This window comes from Chenopodium album, chromosome 8, assembly GCF_948465745.1.
Source record: "Chenopodium album chromosome 8, dcCheAlbu1.1, whole genome shotgun sequence".
Lineage (NCBI taxonomy): Eukaryota > Viridiplantae > Streptophyta > Magnoliopsida > Caryophyllales > Amaranthaceae > Chenopodium > Chenopodium album.
The window spans coordinates 18407975-18423004 of record NC_137841.1 but is presented as its reverse complement, the minus strand read 5'-3'; the positions used below and the strand labels follow the sequence as shown (position 1 = coordinate 18423004).

Sequence of the window (15030 nt, the reverse complement as noted above, 5' to 3'; positions counted from 1 at the left end):
GTTTTGTACATTGGTACTCCGGTAAGAAAGATATGGATGGTTCCGGAGACCAGGATTATAAGAGTTAGAGTATGGGTTATTTTGCCTATAGGTTTGAAAGGAATTAACTTGCTCCATGGAACTCCTACAATCTTGCTCCCAATTCCCTACAATTCCCACAATTTTCACAAAATGCTTCATTTTTAGCAACAGCAGAAACATTAGCTACAGAGTTAGGAGTAAAAGTAAGATTATCTAGTTTCTGACAAATAGATGTTAACTGAGCTTGCAAAAAGGATACGGAATTAACATTATGTTTTCCTTTGTTAGCAAATCCTCTCGGATTTCTGTATTGGGAATTGTGTATTGCCATATCTTCGATAACCTGTCCTGCATCTTCCACATTTAGATTCATGAATCTCCCACTAGCTGCAGAATCAAGAACTGATCTAGATGAATTTCCAAGTCCATTGTAAAAGGCTTGGATTAATTGCCATTGTGCCAGATTATGGTGGGGGCATTCTCTCTGTAGATCCTTGAACCTCTCCCAAGCCTCATATAGAGTTTAATCGGCCTCTTGGGCGAAGTTCTGAATAGCACTCCTTAGTACAGCTGTTCTCTCTGCAGAGTAATATTTATTATAAAAATTCAAGGCAAGAGTTTCCCAGTCAGTAATACCAAGTGCAGTTCTATTCAAACCATTAAACCATAATTTAGCTTTTCCACATAATGAAAAGGGATAAAGAATCTCCCTGATTTGGTCTTGTGTGACCCCGGCTTGTCTAATGGTGTTGCAATATTGGCAAAAATCTGCAATGTGAAGATTAGGATCTTCACCCTTAGCTCCACTAAATTACTTCCTCTCTATCATGGTGATAAATTGGGGTTTGATTTCAAATTGAACTCCATCAAGGGCCGGAGTGGGAGTAAGGTGTGCAAAATCTGTGAGCTTTGGCTGCGAGTAGTCACTGAGCTTCTTTGGTACCGCCATCTCTAATTCTGGATCTGAAGGAATTTCTGAGTCACTAGAATCAGTTGGAGGGTCTCTTCGATTATTGTCTTCCTCAGAACCCGCCAGGATTTGTCTATAAAGATTCTTTTGTCTAGGAAACGAGCGCTCGATCTCAGGATCGAATGGAATGTAACCTGATCTGGAACACCTGGGCATAAACAAAGAACTTATAGACAAATATGAGAATTTCCTCAAAGAACTAACGTTCCCTGTGACAAGAGGGGATAATCTAGACTACAAAAATAATCAGAAAATAAAAATAAAACAGTTTCCCCGGCAACGGCGCCAAAATTTGACAGGCTAAAGTCGTAATCACCCAATCAAAAATAATACCTAAATCCATTAACTATGTAGATAGGGAAGAAGGGTCAAACCACAGGGAAACAAGTCAATTTATTTCTAATTAATTAAAAGCAATCTAAATTATAAACTAACCAAATTTTTATTATAAGGGTAATTAAACTACTAAAAGTAAGAGTAGGAAGGAATAAAAATAAGAGGGAAATCAAAGAAATAAAAGCCTAGGACATAGGTTCACCAATAAACCAACATAACAATCAATCATCAATGCATCAATTAATCAGATCATAATGGGTTTTCGCTACATATTACAATAACAGAGTTAATTTACTGGTATTAAATCTCATCTCTCGAATATCAACTTAACCATTTATAAATTAGTCCGCCTATTGAAACTAAGCCTAAACATCAATTCTCATCTCTCGAATCTTGAATCAATATTGCTAAACCCATACAATTAAACCAGGCCTAATCTAATTGCATAGCATTAAATCAATCAATATGAAAATAATTAAGCATTGACAATCAACAATCATAAATTACCCCTTCATATTATTTATTGGATCCCCATAAACCCTAGAAATAAAACTACTCACACATAATTAAATCTAAACTAAATAAAGCAATTAAATAAGCCATAAGAGAATAAAGAAACAAAATTGCTGAAATTAATAGAAAAGAAATCGTTACCAAAATCAATGGAACTACAAAGTTGAGTCAAGAACAAGAGTTGAGAGAATTCTAGAGAGAGAAAGTCTAAAAGAGAAGGTAAACAAAAATTAAGTACTAAAATCGTACTTAAACAACTCTAAAAACAATCCTAATTAGAAACTAAGAATTCAGCAAATCAGGTCCCTCAGAAATACGCACCTGATCGGGCGAAGGGCCGCCTGATCGGGCCCGCCTTTTTCTTCGTATATCTCCTGGGCAGCTGCGCCCGATCGAGCTAACTCTCACCCGATCGGGCGCGCCTTGCTCGATTCATCTGACTGTGCGCCCGCCCAATCGGGCGTAAGCTTGCCCGATCAGTCCTAGTTTCTTCCTCGAGGCTTGGACTTCGATTGGGCTTGATTCTTCGGCCAATCCTGATTTCCTCTTCGAGTCTTGAATACTTGGTCCAAATGCCCCGGTATCACACACCGAGCCCTTAATCACCGGCTCTAGCTAGTCCTGGGCTTCAAAGATTGTCGTTTTCTCCTAATGTCCATAGTTGCTCCATGAAAACTCGGGAAAACGTTCCAAAAGTGCAATTTCCTACAAAACTCAAGCAAAACTACAAAAACACTAGAAAACACCAATTAGTAATAAAAGTGTCTCTAAAGAGCCAAAAGCACTAATAATTATGACCAAGGGACGGGGGTAAAATACTATATAAATTGGACACATCAGTTGGCGGTAATGAATGCTTTGGACAAGATATGAATAGATTCTGAAACTACTCCTGAAGGGTTGGCTAACTTTATCACAAGTGATCTTCCTAGTCCTATAAATTTAATCACCTTTTCTGACAAGGACTTACCTCTAGAGGGTGATAAACACAATAAAGCATTAAACTTCACGGTAATCTGCAAGAGAATGAATGTCCCGATGACTCTTGTAGATAATGAATTAGCGATAAACGTTTGTCCACTCTGAAATGCCAGGATGTTAGGGATAAAAGATGAAGATTTGTCTCCATCCACGCAAGGAATAAGAGCTTATGACAACACTCTCCGCCAAACCCTTGGAACTATCACTATGAATCTGACGGCAGGAGTCATAGAACATGCCACTACGTTTCAAGTGGTAGACATTAAAGCTTTTTTCAACCTATTGATGGGATGCCCTTGTCTTCACGACCTAAAGGTCGTCCCTTCATCAGCAAGTAAAGGCAATATTTAGAGGAATCCCTATCACAATTGATGCTTCACCAATGAGGATCAAAACTATTGAAAATCCCATAATAAATGTGGAGCACGATGAAGATGGTGAGTACTTGTGGGGCTTTAACGAAGAGGTTTCCTTAATCGAGGAAGATGAAAGGACCCCTCTTCACTATGATCTCCACTCCAACATGACAGTGAACGCTATCCTTAAGAAACAAAGACACTTTCCTGGGATAACCCTCGGAAAAAAAAGAAAGGGATAGCAAAACAGATGGGACTACCTGGCCTCCCTAAATTGGATACTTTTGGACTTGGTTTTGAACCAACTCTGGAAGATCTTAAACGAGCTCGGGAAAAAGCAAACGCACGTAGGAATGCTCATACCCAAAATAAAGTTATCCCAATGGATCGTTATCCTCTGACTCTAAATGGACAATTCATAAAAGAGGGAGAGGATTATCCATGTTATGAATTCCCTGAACCCTTTGTCAAGAATGGGATAAGACAACCTAGGTTTGAAATATTTCTAGATTGCAATTTTATAGACTATGTCCCAACTCCCATCCATAAGGAAAAGCGCCCTCATGCTTTGACTTTAATGTCATGGGACTTCTCTTTGGGTATAAAAAGAATGAGCCAAAGCACATTGAAGACAATTCCTTGCTCATTCAAACAGTACTACAGAGTGATAGCTTTGATCCCTCCAAACTTATCACTCCGACATAGGGTCTAGTTCAAGGATGGCGAAAGACCGTGAAAGTGACTACTCCAAGCGGAAGAAAGATCTCTATAACAACCGGACAAGGGCCAATGTTCGATGAATCGTCTGAGTTAGAGTCTTCCCATATCGAGTCTTCTAAATCCTTAGTTGTAGCACCCTCTCTTAGCTCTTCTTCTTTAGTGTCTTCCCCTACGATAGTCAATAATCAAGTCCCAATGGACATTTCTCTATTTGATGTAATGATTTTAGAATTTAATAATATGTCCTCTTCTGCTTACTCCTCGTGTCATTCTTTAACTCAAGATGATAAGCATTGCTTAACTAACAATAAAAATGACAAAAAATAATTAAATCAATGGAAACACTTGAAAATAAAACACCGATAATTGAGGATACTAAAACGGTTGACATCTCAAAAGATCCAACCACTAAAAGAGAAGTTAAAATCGGACTAACACTTAATAAAGAAGAAATGACCGATTTTATTAACTTATTAAAAGAATTCATCGATGTATTCGCTTGGTCATATGAAGATATGCCAGGCATTAATAGAGAAATAGCTCAACATACAATTCCATTAATTCTAGGAATGAAATCTGTGAAACAGAAGTTACGTCGAATGGAACCCGACATGGCTCTCAAGATAAAAGAAGAAGTACAAAAACAAATAACAGCAGGTTTTATCAGGGTATCCAAATACCTCGAATGGGTCGCGAATGTAGTCCTAGTTGGCTAGTTCCGAAGAAAGATGGAAGGGTACAAATGTGTGTCGACTATCGAGATCTAAATAAGGCAAGTCCAAAGGACGATTTACCTTTATCACACATTGACATTCTAGTAGATAATACAGTGAACCTCGCGCTTCTCTCATTCATGGATGAATACGCAGGGTACAATCAGATCCTCATGGCAGAAGAAGACATGGAGAAAATAACTTTCATAACAGCTTGGGGCACTTACTGCTACACGGTAATGCCATTCGAGTTGAAAAACGCGGGTGCCACTTACCAACGAGTTGCGACTGCTTTACTCCATGATATGATGCACAAGGAATTCAAAGTTTATGTAGATGACATGCATGATTGTGAAATCAAAGGATCGACCAGGGCATTTGGTAGCCCTAAGAAAATTCTTTGAAAGATTAAGAAAATATAATATGAGGTTGAACCCATCCACATGTGCTTTTGGAGTCACCTCCGGAAAGCTCTTGGGATATGTCATTAGCTTTAGAGAAATAGAGATAGACCTAACCAAGATTAAAGCAATCATGTCAATGTCACTGCCCAAAACCGAGAAGCAAATTTGGGAATTCATTGGCCAGTTGCAATACATAAGTAGGTTCATATCAAAGTTGACAATAATATGTTAACCAATATTCAAAAAGCTTTAAAAAATGTGCCGGTAATATGGGACGATGAGTGTCAAAAAGCCTTCGAGAAAATCAAAGCCTATTTCGCTAACGCTCCTGTATTAGCACCAGCACTCCCAGGAATCCCTCTTAGGTTCTACTTGACAGTCACCAAGGAAACAATGGGGGCTATGCTCGCACAAGAAGTAGAAGGAAAGGAAAATGCCATCTACTATCTAAGCAAGAAGATGCTCGAGTATGAAATACGCTATACACCACTTGAAAAATTGTGCCTCGCATTGGTGTGGGCCACAAAAAAGTTAAGACATTACATGCTCGTTCATACAGTCTTTGTAATATCTCGAATGGATCCACTCAAGTATCTTTTCGAGAAATCGACACTAAATGGGCGAATATCAAGATGGATAGTCAACTTAGCCCAATTCGATGTAAGGTTCATGCCTCAAAAGGCCATTAAAGGATCCGTGGTCTCCGATTTCTTAGCGGATTTTCCAATAGAAGATTCCACGCCCATACATGAGAATGATTTTCCAGACGAAGACTTGATGGTCACAGAAGATGATACTTGGACTCTTTACTTTGACGGAGCCACAAACCAAAAGGGATGTGGTGTAGGAGTGCTAGTAGTATCACCAAAAGAGGAACATGTTCCAATATCCATAAAGCTAGATTTCGACGTTACCAATAACTCTGCAGAATATGAAGCATGCGTGGTAGACCTCGAAACAGCATTGGCATTGGGAGTAAAGAAACTTTGAATTTTCGAGGATTCTTCATTGATCATCAATTAAATTTCCAAGAGATGGAAGGTAAGGAGTGAAAGCTTAGCCCCTTACCAAACCTACTTGGAAACTCTCACAAACCAACTGGAAAAAGTAGAATACACACATCTACCTAGAGAGGAAAATCAATTTGTTAATGCCTTGGCAAGACTAGCCTCAATGGTTAGGATTCCTACCGAAATTGAGCAAATGCCTTTAACAATAGAAAAGAGGCACAAACCAGCTTACATCCAAGCAATAGAAGATGATGAAGTAACCTAAGAGGAAGAAGAATAAAAGGAAGAACCTTGGTACATGGACATCCTCAACTATGTCACAAAGGGAGAATATCCACCCCATGCTGACAAAAGGGCAAAACGAGCCTTAAGACTTTTGGCTTCCCAGTATATACTCATTAACGACGAGTTACACAAAATGGTACCTAAAGGTCAAGCTCTTCTATGTGTAGGCAAAAAGGAAGCCTAAAGAGCTATGAGAATAGTCCACAAAGGGGTATGTGGAACACATGTAAATGGCAAAATGCTAGTCCAAAAGATAATGCGCAAAGGATATTATTGGACTACCATGAATAGGGACTGTCATCAATATGTTAAAAGATGCCCTAAATTTCAAATATATGCCAACTTGCAACATGTACCGCCATCTCTCCTCTACACCTACACGTCACCATGGCCATTCTCAACATGGGGAATAGACATCATTGGAAAAATTACTCCTCCAGGAACAAAAGGCCATGAATATATATTAGTAGCAATTGATTACATCACTAAATGGGTTGAAGCAAAATCATAAGCTAAACTCACTGCAAAACATGTAGCACTCTATATCGAAATAAATATCATTTGTCAATATGGAGTCCACATGAGATGATAAGTGACAATGGAACTCATTTTCAAGGAGAATGTGAAGAATTGTTACAAAAATATAGCATTAAACACCATCATTCTTCTCCCTATAGACCTCAGGAAAATGGTGTCGTTGAGGCAGCTAATAAAAACTTAAAGACAATCATCAAGAACATGACAGAAAATTACAGAGATTGGCCTGACAAACTCCCCTTTGCCCTGTGGGGTTATCGTACGTCAATTCGGTCATCAATAGGGAATACGCCTTTTTCCTTAGTCTACCGAATGGATGCCGTACAACCTATGGAACCTGAAATACCCTCTCTACGCATCGCATTAGAAAGTAAACTCGATGAAGTAGAATGGACTAGAGCGAGGTATGAAGAGCTAATTCTACTCGATGAAAAGCGACTAGAGGCTCTACATCATACTCAATGTTATCAAACCCGTATGTCTAGGCACTTCAACAAGAAAGTCAAGACGAGAAATATAAAAGTAGGAGACTTGGTCCTGAAAGCGTTAGGAAAAATATTTTAAACCCAAGAGGCAAGTTTAGACCCAATTAGTCTGGACCTTACATTGTCAAAACTATCCTATCAAGAAGAGCTTCAAAACTAACTGATATGGATGGCAATGAGTTCTCAAACATGACAAATCTTCACTAACTTAAGAAGTACTACCCATAATTACTTGAGTAGGACACTCAAGAGAGCTACGTTTGGCTTGGATCCTTAGGAAAGGATACGTAGGAAAGCCTTATAGGGTGCGGCCACTTTAGTTTTTATAAACCTCGCATTCCAACAAGCCAACTCAAAGAAATTAGCGCAAATATTTACAAGCACACCCAGCCAAAGTTGTCGCCTGGCAACGAAGCCAGCGCCGTGCGACGAGCAGCAGCGTCTGGCGACGAAGTCAACGCCAGACGACGGAGACCAGCGTTTGGCGACGGGTTCAAAATTCGACGCCAATTTTTTCACATTAAACTGGGCAAATTTTGGTGTATTTTCGACTTCCGTACTCGAATAAAGAGTGTAATGTAAATGTTAATATAATTTTAAAAAGATGAAAATTGCATTAATAAAATAAAGTAAAATTACATTATTGATGGAATTTAAATAAATGCTTAATAAAATAAATTGACTTAAAAATTAAATTTGTCTAAAAATTGAAAGTTAAGCAATGCTTTAATCTCTCTTCTCCTTCTTCGCTCTCTTCCAATTCTTGTCTGTGTCTTCTTCATCATCCATTACTTTAGCTAGTAGGCATCCTTTAGAGGATCTACATTCAATCTTGGAGTAAATAGTTTCTCCTTTAGCTAGGACACCATGTTTCTTTTCTACCCAAACTTTCTTCTCTGTAGAGTCAGCTTTTCTTCTCTCTTTGCCTTTAGTAGTGTCTTTCTTCTTAGGCATCATAGGTGTTTTGAACTCAACTCTTTCACCTAAGAGTTCCTTACAGGAGATATCTTGTCACCTAGACGATTCTTCACATGGGTTCTACTTTGATCTTTCTTCTTGTCCTTTTTAGATTTATTAAGAAGCCAATGCTTCACATCCTTGAGCAAAGAAAGAGGAACCTTTTGGTAACTACTTCCCATAAAGGCCTAGCACTCCAATAAGTGTCAAATATCTCTACTTCTTGAGAAACAGGGAATTCATAGGGAAGCCGAAGATCTCCAGAAGGAATTATTTAAGTAAGACCGTACTGTCTTTTTACTCTACAAGGATAATAAAAAGTCATCTTGGTTAAGCTTGGAAGACGGAAGAAAGGTTGCTTGTTGACGCCAACCATCTTCTCAATCTTCCATCATGGGATGATCCATTTGATAGCAAAGTCACGAGAAGCGAATATTTTCCTCCACTCACGGCGACCCATCTTTATGGAAAAGCGTTTCTTTTGCCTTACAAAGCAGTTTGGAGTGTATTTTTCAATGTTATCAGGAGGACTGATTAATTCTAGTCCCTCCATTAGCCACATTTGTAGAAATCAATGCAAATAGTTAGTATTACTATACAAAAATATATTTTTTTTATTTCTATAATTAAAAAAAAAAAAAAAATTCTACCTGTAATAAAATTAGAGAGCCTCGAAAAGGTGCTTTTGGATTTTTCTTTAATTCATCCAAACTAAGTATTGTTTCTCTAACCATTAATGGCATGGAATTTCTTCCTGATTCAATTTGTTCCATCACAAGTATTTCTTGACTCTCACGATTGTTACCACTAGTGAGGAGATATTGGCTAAGCATGCAAAAGAGAAAATCCCTTCTTCTATAAACATGAAAAGACTCAGAATATGGTCTATCAAAGTAGTGGCGTGCAAATTCTTTCAGATTAACTACGCTACCATCTACAATATTTGCTAGGTCTCTGTCTTTCAGATAAAAGAAGCGCTCAAAATCTTTATAATAATACTCACTAATATTAGGAATTACCGGAAGATCCATGGAGGGAAAGCCTAGAATGGCACCAAATTCTTCCGGTAAAGGACTAATTTCATCATAGCCTAGTATAAAGCAATGCGTGTTTGGATCCCAATATTCTAAGGCGGTATGAATAAAATATATATCTATGTCTACCCTCTTAATATCATGAATACCTCCCATATGAAAGAAATCAAGCTTTTTTCTCTCCTTAGCAGTCAAAGAACGGCACCACTCACGAGTGCAATCACTAAAACTCTTAGACATGATTGCTTAAAGAGAACTAAAGCTAAAGCTATTATTTTTAATCTGTTCGAAATATGCAAAATACGGCAGATTTGGGGCCTATTTATTGACAAAACTGATGCAGTTTGTTTTCCGAAAGGATTCGGAGAAAAAGAGTTTGTCGTCGGACGACAAGAACAGCGCCTGGCGACGAGGTTCGTCGCCCAGCAACAAAAGCAACGTCTGGCGATGACACTAGTGTTGTGCGACAAAAAGTCAGCTCGGAGATCAGTTTATTCTCGCTATCCAACCATATGATTTTTTCGATTACGACTCGATTTTTGTGCATTGACTTTATGTTTTGACTTCTTTCAAATATGTTTTTAAATTATTTTAAGCTTGATTAATTTTAGGCTTATGTTAGTCAAAATTTTATTTTTATTTTTTTTCCTTTTTGGGGGAGAAAGTCGAATACCCTCCATTAGTAATAAAAATGATGGAAACTTTTTGCACAAAAATTAGTCACAATTTTTCGCACACACTCACACGCACGTAAAATAAAAATATAAAATGCAAAAGATGAAGCTGTATATATAATATGTCTAATATATACAATGAGTCTAATAAAGAAGTCATGTAAATTAGCAAAGTCCTATCAGACAAATAAAAAGCACACTTAACTAAGGTGCCGGTGGACGCAAATGAGGAGGCACTCCCAAAGCATTAAAGAACAAAGTAGATCGCGGAGTGTCCCCCTCACCAGTCCCAGAATCGTCACTAGTCGGGATCGACAGTGTAGGACCATCCCATCCCGGCTCGCTATGATGCTCAATAGCCAATGGTTGAGGCTGCGGCGGCTGCTGCGACGAAGAGCCGAACTCGTACGTCCCACCACCCCCTAAAGGAATCGATGGCATGCCTCCCTGGCAGCTGACCTAGCCTGCGCACCCTTAGAAGAAGAGCCCGAACCATCCTGTCTCTCAAGAAGAGTCGTCTCCGATCGGCCACCCTCACCCCTGGATGAGGTACGAAGACGCCTCAAGTCGAACCTCTCTCTCCTAGCCTCAGGTCTCGGTCGGGTATGAGGAGGAATGGGTTGTCCCTGCAAAAATAAGTCATGTCAGATGCAAAATGAGTAAATCAAACCATAAACTAAGGGTAAAAGAGATACCTCTGCAGTGTCGTCCCGATGACAAGAAGCTCAATCCCTCAATCTCACCAGCTGGTGACGAAAGGCGTCCAATCCCCTAGCCATCATCGTCACTACCTCGCGAGAAAACTGTCAAAAGACAAATCAGTAGCGATTGATAATATATATGCAAATAAAAAGGCAAATAAATGACTCACCCAAGTCTGATGTCGTAGTATTGACTGCTCGATAAAATGACGATCCAAAGGAGCTAGAGGAATCATCTCCTCGACAGGGACATACATCCCCTGATAGGTGATGGATACGAGAGGAGCAACAAACTCCGCATGCGCATCCTACAAGATAAACTGAGTAGTTAGCATCTACTTGGGGGCTAGCTGTAGGCGTCGTTCGAAGTGCGCCTACGTTAAAGAATGTTGTGAATATGCTTGACACTCATAGGAAGTGGGAATTGACATATACGATTAGGGACAAAGCAAAGTAGGGAGCCGCCAACAAGTTTTTAAGGAACTTGTAAACCGTTCACGGATCATAAAAGGCAACCACGAATAAAGGGACGACGATAGGCAACAACAATTGACCCATGAAGGTAACAACCCATTCATAATCCATGAGATTACTAACTCCATATGGTTCGGAACCACGAAAAGAGGATCGGGGATGATGGTACAAAGTGAGTCATGGAGTCACATTCACCCGTATTGGCCTCTACTCGATTCTTATAATGAAAAGTGATTCATGCGATCTAAAAGGCATGCAAATAAAATATTTAATTTGCTCCAAACAATTATTATGCTAAATTAGTTGAATATTAATGCAACATATAATTCTAAAATATTTGTGATCACTTGATTAAACAATAAGATTAAAAAGGATCCTAAACCGGTTGTCCAAATTATCTTATTAGGCGTGATTTTCGATTACATATTCCCTTTAACATGCAATATGGTGATCAATAAATATAATAAAATAAACATTAATATTGGAAGCAATTTAACAATAATATGTAGCATTAGTCAAATCGAATAATAAATAAACCTAATCATGATACTAGCAATATAAAAATAAAATAAGTAATTAAATTAATTAATTACTCACATTCCGCGCGTTCCTTTAAATTGCTACATCGTGAATAAATTGTTAGTAACTTCAATAAAAAAAATATAAATCAAATAGAAATTAAATTAAATTAAATAAAAAGTAGAGTTGATTTGGTCCAAAGCCTGAGTTCTTTGTACCTTTCACACCTTGGTTTAAGGACGGAACCTCGGGTAAGTATTGACTCCTTGGAGTGCTTAGGGGAAAAATGGTGTAATTAGGAATATTGATTTAAGGCTTAGAATATGAGAGAGAGAGAGAGAAGAATGATTTTTGGTGTAAAAGAGAAGAAGAGAGAAGAATTTGATGCCCTGAACTGCAGAAAAGGGGGGGTCCTATTTATAGGGAAAATGAGCAGAGGAAACACACTGAACCCTAAAAAGATAAAAACCCTAAAAATTAACACCGTGACACGGAAGAGAATACCATGACACGGTGCCAGGCACCGTCAGACGGGGGAAAATCCCGTGACGCGGGGAAATTGGAGTGACGTGGGACATATTTGACCTACGGGAAGTGAAAACGCGTGAAGGGTTTACGCGGAAAAGACACGAGAAAATTCCGTGACACGGCACACGTACCGTTACGGCAGTGTCCAACGTGGAACGCTACAATACACCGTGTCACGGTATGGGAAAACGCGGAAATTACACGGAAAAATGCACCATGACACGGTGAGAAATACCATGTCACGACAGCAGGTACCGTGTCACGGCAACAGGTACCGTGCCACGGTGGAATTTGACGTGAAAAACCTTCAAAAATAGCACCGTGACACGATGTAAAGTATCGTGTCACGGTACCAGGCACCGTGTCGCGTCATCATGCACCGTGACACGATGCTTTTGTATTGTGCGCGGTGATTTCAGTTTTTTACCCGTTTTTAAAATCATCATATATTTTGATCCGTAACTTGGAATAAGGCATATAATATATCATTGGAAAGCTTATCAAGTCTACTTTCCAATCCAATCCTAATCAGGTCAAAATAATTTTTAGATTTTAAGATATCGCCGTTTTAGTGGAAGGGTGTCGGTTTTGGGTCGAGTTTAGGGTTTTGCTCATATCTTTTTCGTTATAGCTCAAAATTGGGTTTATGATATATGGTTGGAAAGCTTATTAAAAGTCCTATCCAACCAAATAATAATTGGATAAAAAATATATCCATAAATTCAGTTCAGCTCGGTTTTGTGATGTGGATACGAAAAGTGGAAAATAGGTTATGGTTTAGGGAAATGAGCTAGAAATTGGATTGGTTCATAAAATATATTGGGTAGAAAATGGATTTAAGCACTCCAAATATTAAATACTCAACCCGACCAATAACGGCGGTGAAAGGTGTTCATCAGTGGGTTTGGTTTTGGGGAGACATTTTTAGGTGTCTACACTGGTAAAACAGGTGGTGGAGCTAAAAGCGGCAGCAAAGCCTCCATATAACACAGCGTCGGACGAGCGTGCGTCCGCCAAGACATGCCTTCTGGCGCCCTATTCTCCAAAGTCCTCAACCTCGCCTTATCAAACATATGCCGAGGTGGGCAAGTTGGAACAACAAAGGCCTTCGAGGAGTGCTGAATAGCCACTCTCTCGCCGAGATATACCACAGCATCATACGTCCCTTGGAAATAGCGACGCTAAGCGTTGTATTGCGCAGCAAGCGCAGGGATGTCAAAATCGGCCCACGGACAAAAATCTACGGCCGGCTCCTACAGAATGAATACTCATGAGACAAAATTCTACTAAAGGTATAAAAGAGCAAGCATCTGAAAAGAAAAACATACTGAGAGGATCAACTCTCGAATGCGCCTAGAAGTGACCTCTGCACTATGACGACCTCCCTAACTAGTAGCAACAGGGAGCTCGCGAGGTGAAGGTCTCGCCGGCACAAGAGATGGAAAGTACTCGTAGAACCAGATCTATGAAAGCAAAAAAAATGTGTCAACAGATGCTAAAATAAGTCTAGAGTCAACTTTAGAAGGAATAAAGTGTACCTCTACAACTCTCCAAAAGCTGGAAAGTGCAATGTCTCCCTCGAAGGAGCTGTGATGGATAGAAAGTCGTAGTCCAACCAGGAAGTCAGCAGAGGCCAAGCTGGCCCAATCATACGACCAAACTAAAGCGAGGTCGCGAACAACAGGTAGGTAGTAGAGCAGCACTCGACTACCTCTGTCAGGAGAAGAAGTCCCTGACAAAAGGAACAGAGCAAAAATGTGCACCCGCTGATCTGGGGTGGTCGCAGGATCCTGAAAAGCTATAGCAAGCGTGCTCCATCAGATGCATCTAGTGCTGAGCTACGTCGGGTCATCCTCAGCACGATCCCGAATAGTAATGGGGCCCAACAGCTCCAGCACCTCCGGAGAGAAGACGGTGATGTCGCTATCGAAAGGGAGGGGGACATAAGTGAACTCCAATCCCGTAATGAGACTGAAGTCAGTAGGGATAATAGACAGCTCACCCCAAGGAAAGTGAAAAGTGTTGGTAGTGTCCCAAAAGAACTCCACCAAAGCTCGGACTACAAGGTTGCTCTGTCCGAAAGAGTACATAGCCCGGGAGGCTCGCGGTAAAGGAGTCAAGCCACATGACTCCCATAGAAGACACAGACCAACGTGGTCGCGGAAGTAAGTGTCGTACAGCGAGCCGATGGTCGTGTTCCCCGAACCATGGCAACGAACCCTCCTGCTGAGAATCCCTCGACGAACGCGCTTTGAGATTTGGAACAACAGCGCAAATACAGAGTGTGCTCATCCCACTTTGGAAACTCCCCTAGAGAAGAGGAGGTGCCTGCGGGGTCGTCCTCCCGACGAGTCTCTGTGGAGCGAGAAAGAGAACCCGAGCATGATACTATATTATAAAAAATACCTGAAAATTAAGGTTCCATAGTATCTAAGGTTTGCCTAGCCGCATGATACTATGTTCGCAAAAATAGAGTACGTAGTACTAAAACAGAGCACAATTTCAATTCGAGCATAAATAGCAAATTTCTGCAATCAAACAATTTCTTGCAATATTATGATCAATATTGTGACAAATTTTGATAAAAATGGCAAGAAAAAACACGATGAACGGGCCACATTGTTCTCACGAACTCAAAAGGGTCAACAATGGCAAATTGCTCGTTTCTTCACCAAATTGAGTAAAACAAGTCTCAAAACGCTCTAAACATGATATACAAACATAATCTAGAAATTTCAAGGCATGAAATTTGATAAACAAAGCAAATTAAGCAAAAAGGGGCTTGAAATTTTCGAATACCCGCGCAAGATAT

General features: G+C 39.7%; 1 non-coding gene across 1 annotated transcript; it reads left to right on the top strand.

Moving 5' to 3' along the window:
• The first annotated feature begins 482 nt into the window (after positions 1–482).
• Positions 483–589, top strand: LOC145557074 (small nucleolar RNA R71). The gene has a single exon (XR_014092150.1). It is a non-coding gene; the product is annotated as a small nucleolar RNA R71 (small nucleolar RNA).
• Positions 590–15030: the final 14441 nt, after the last annotated feature.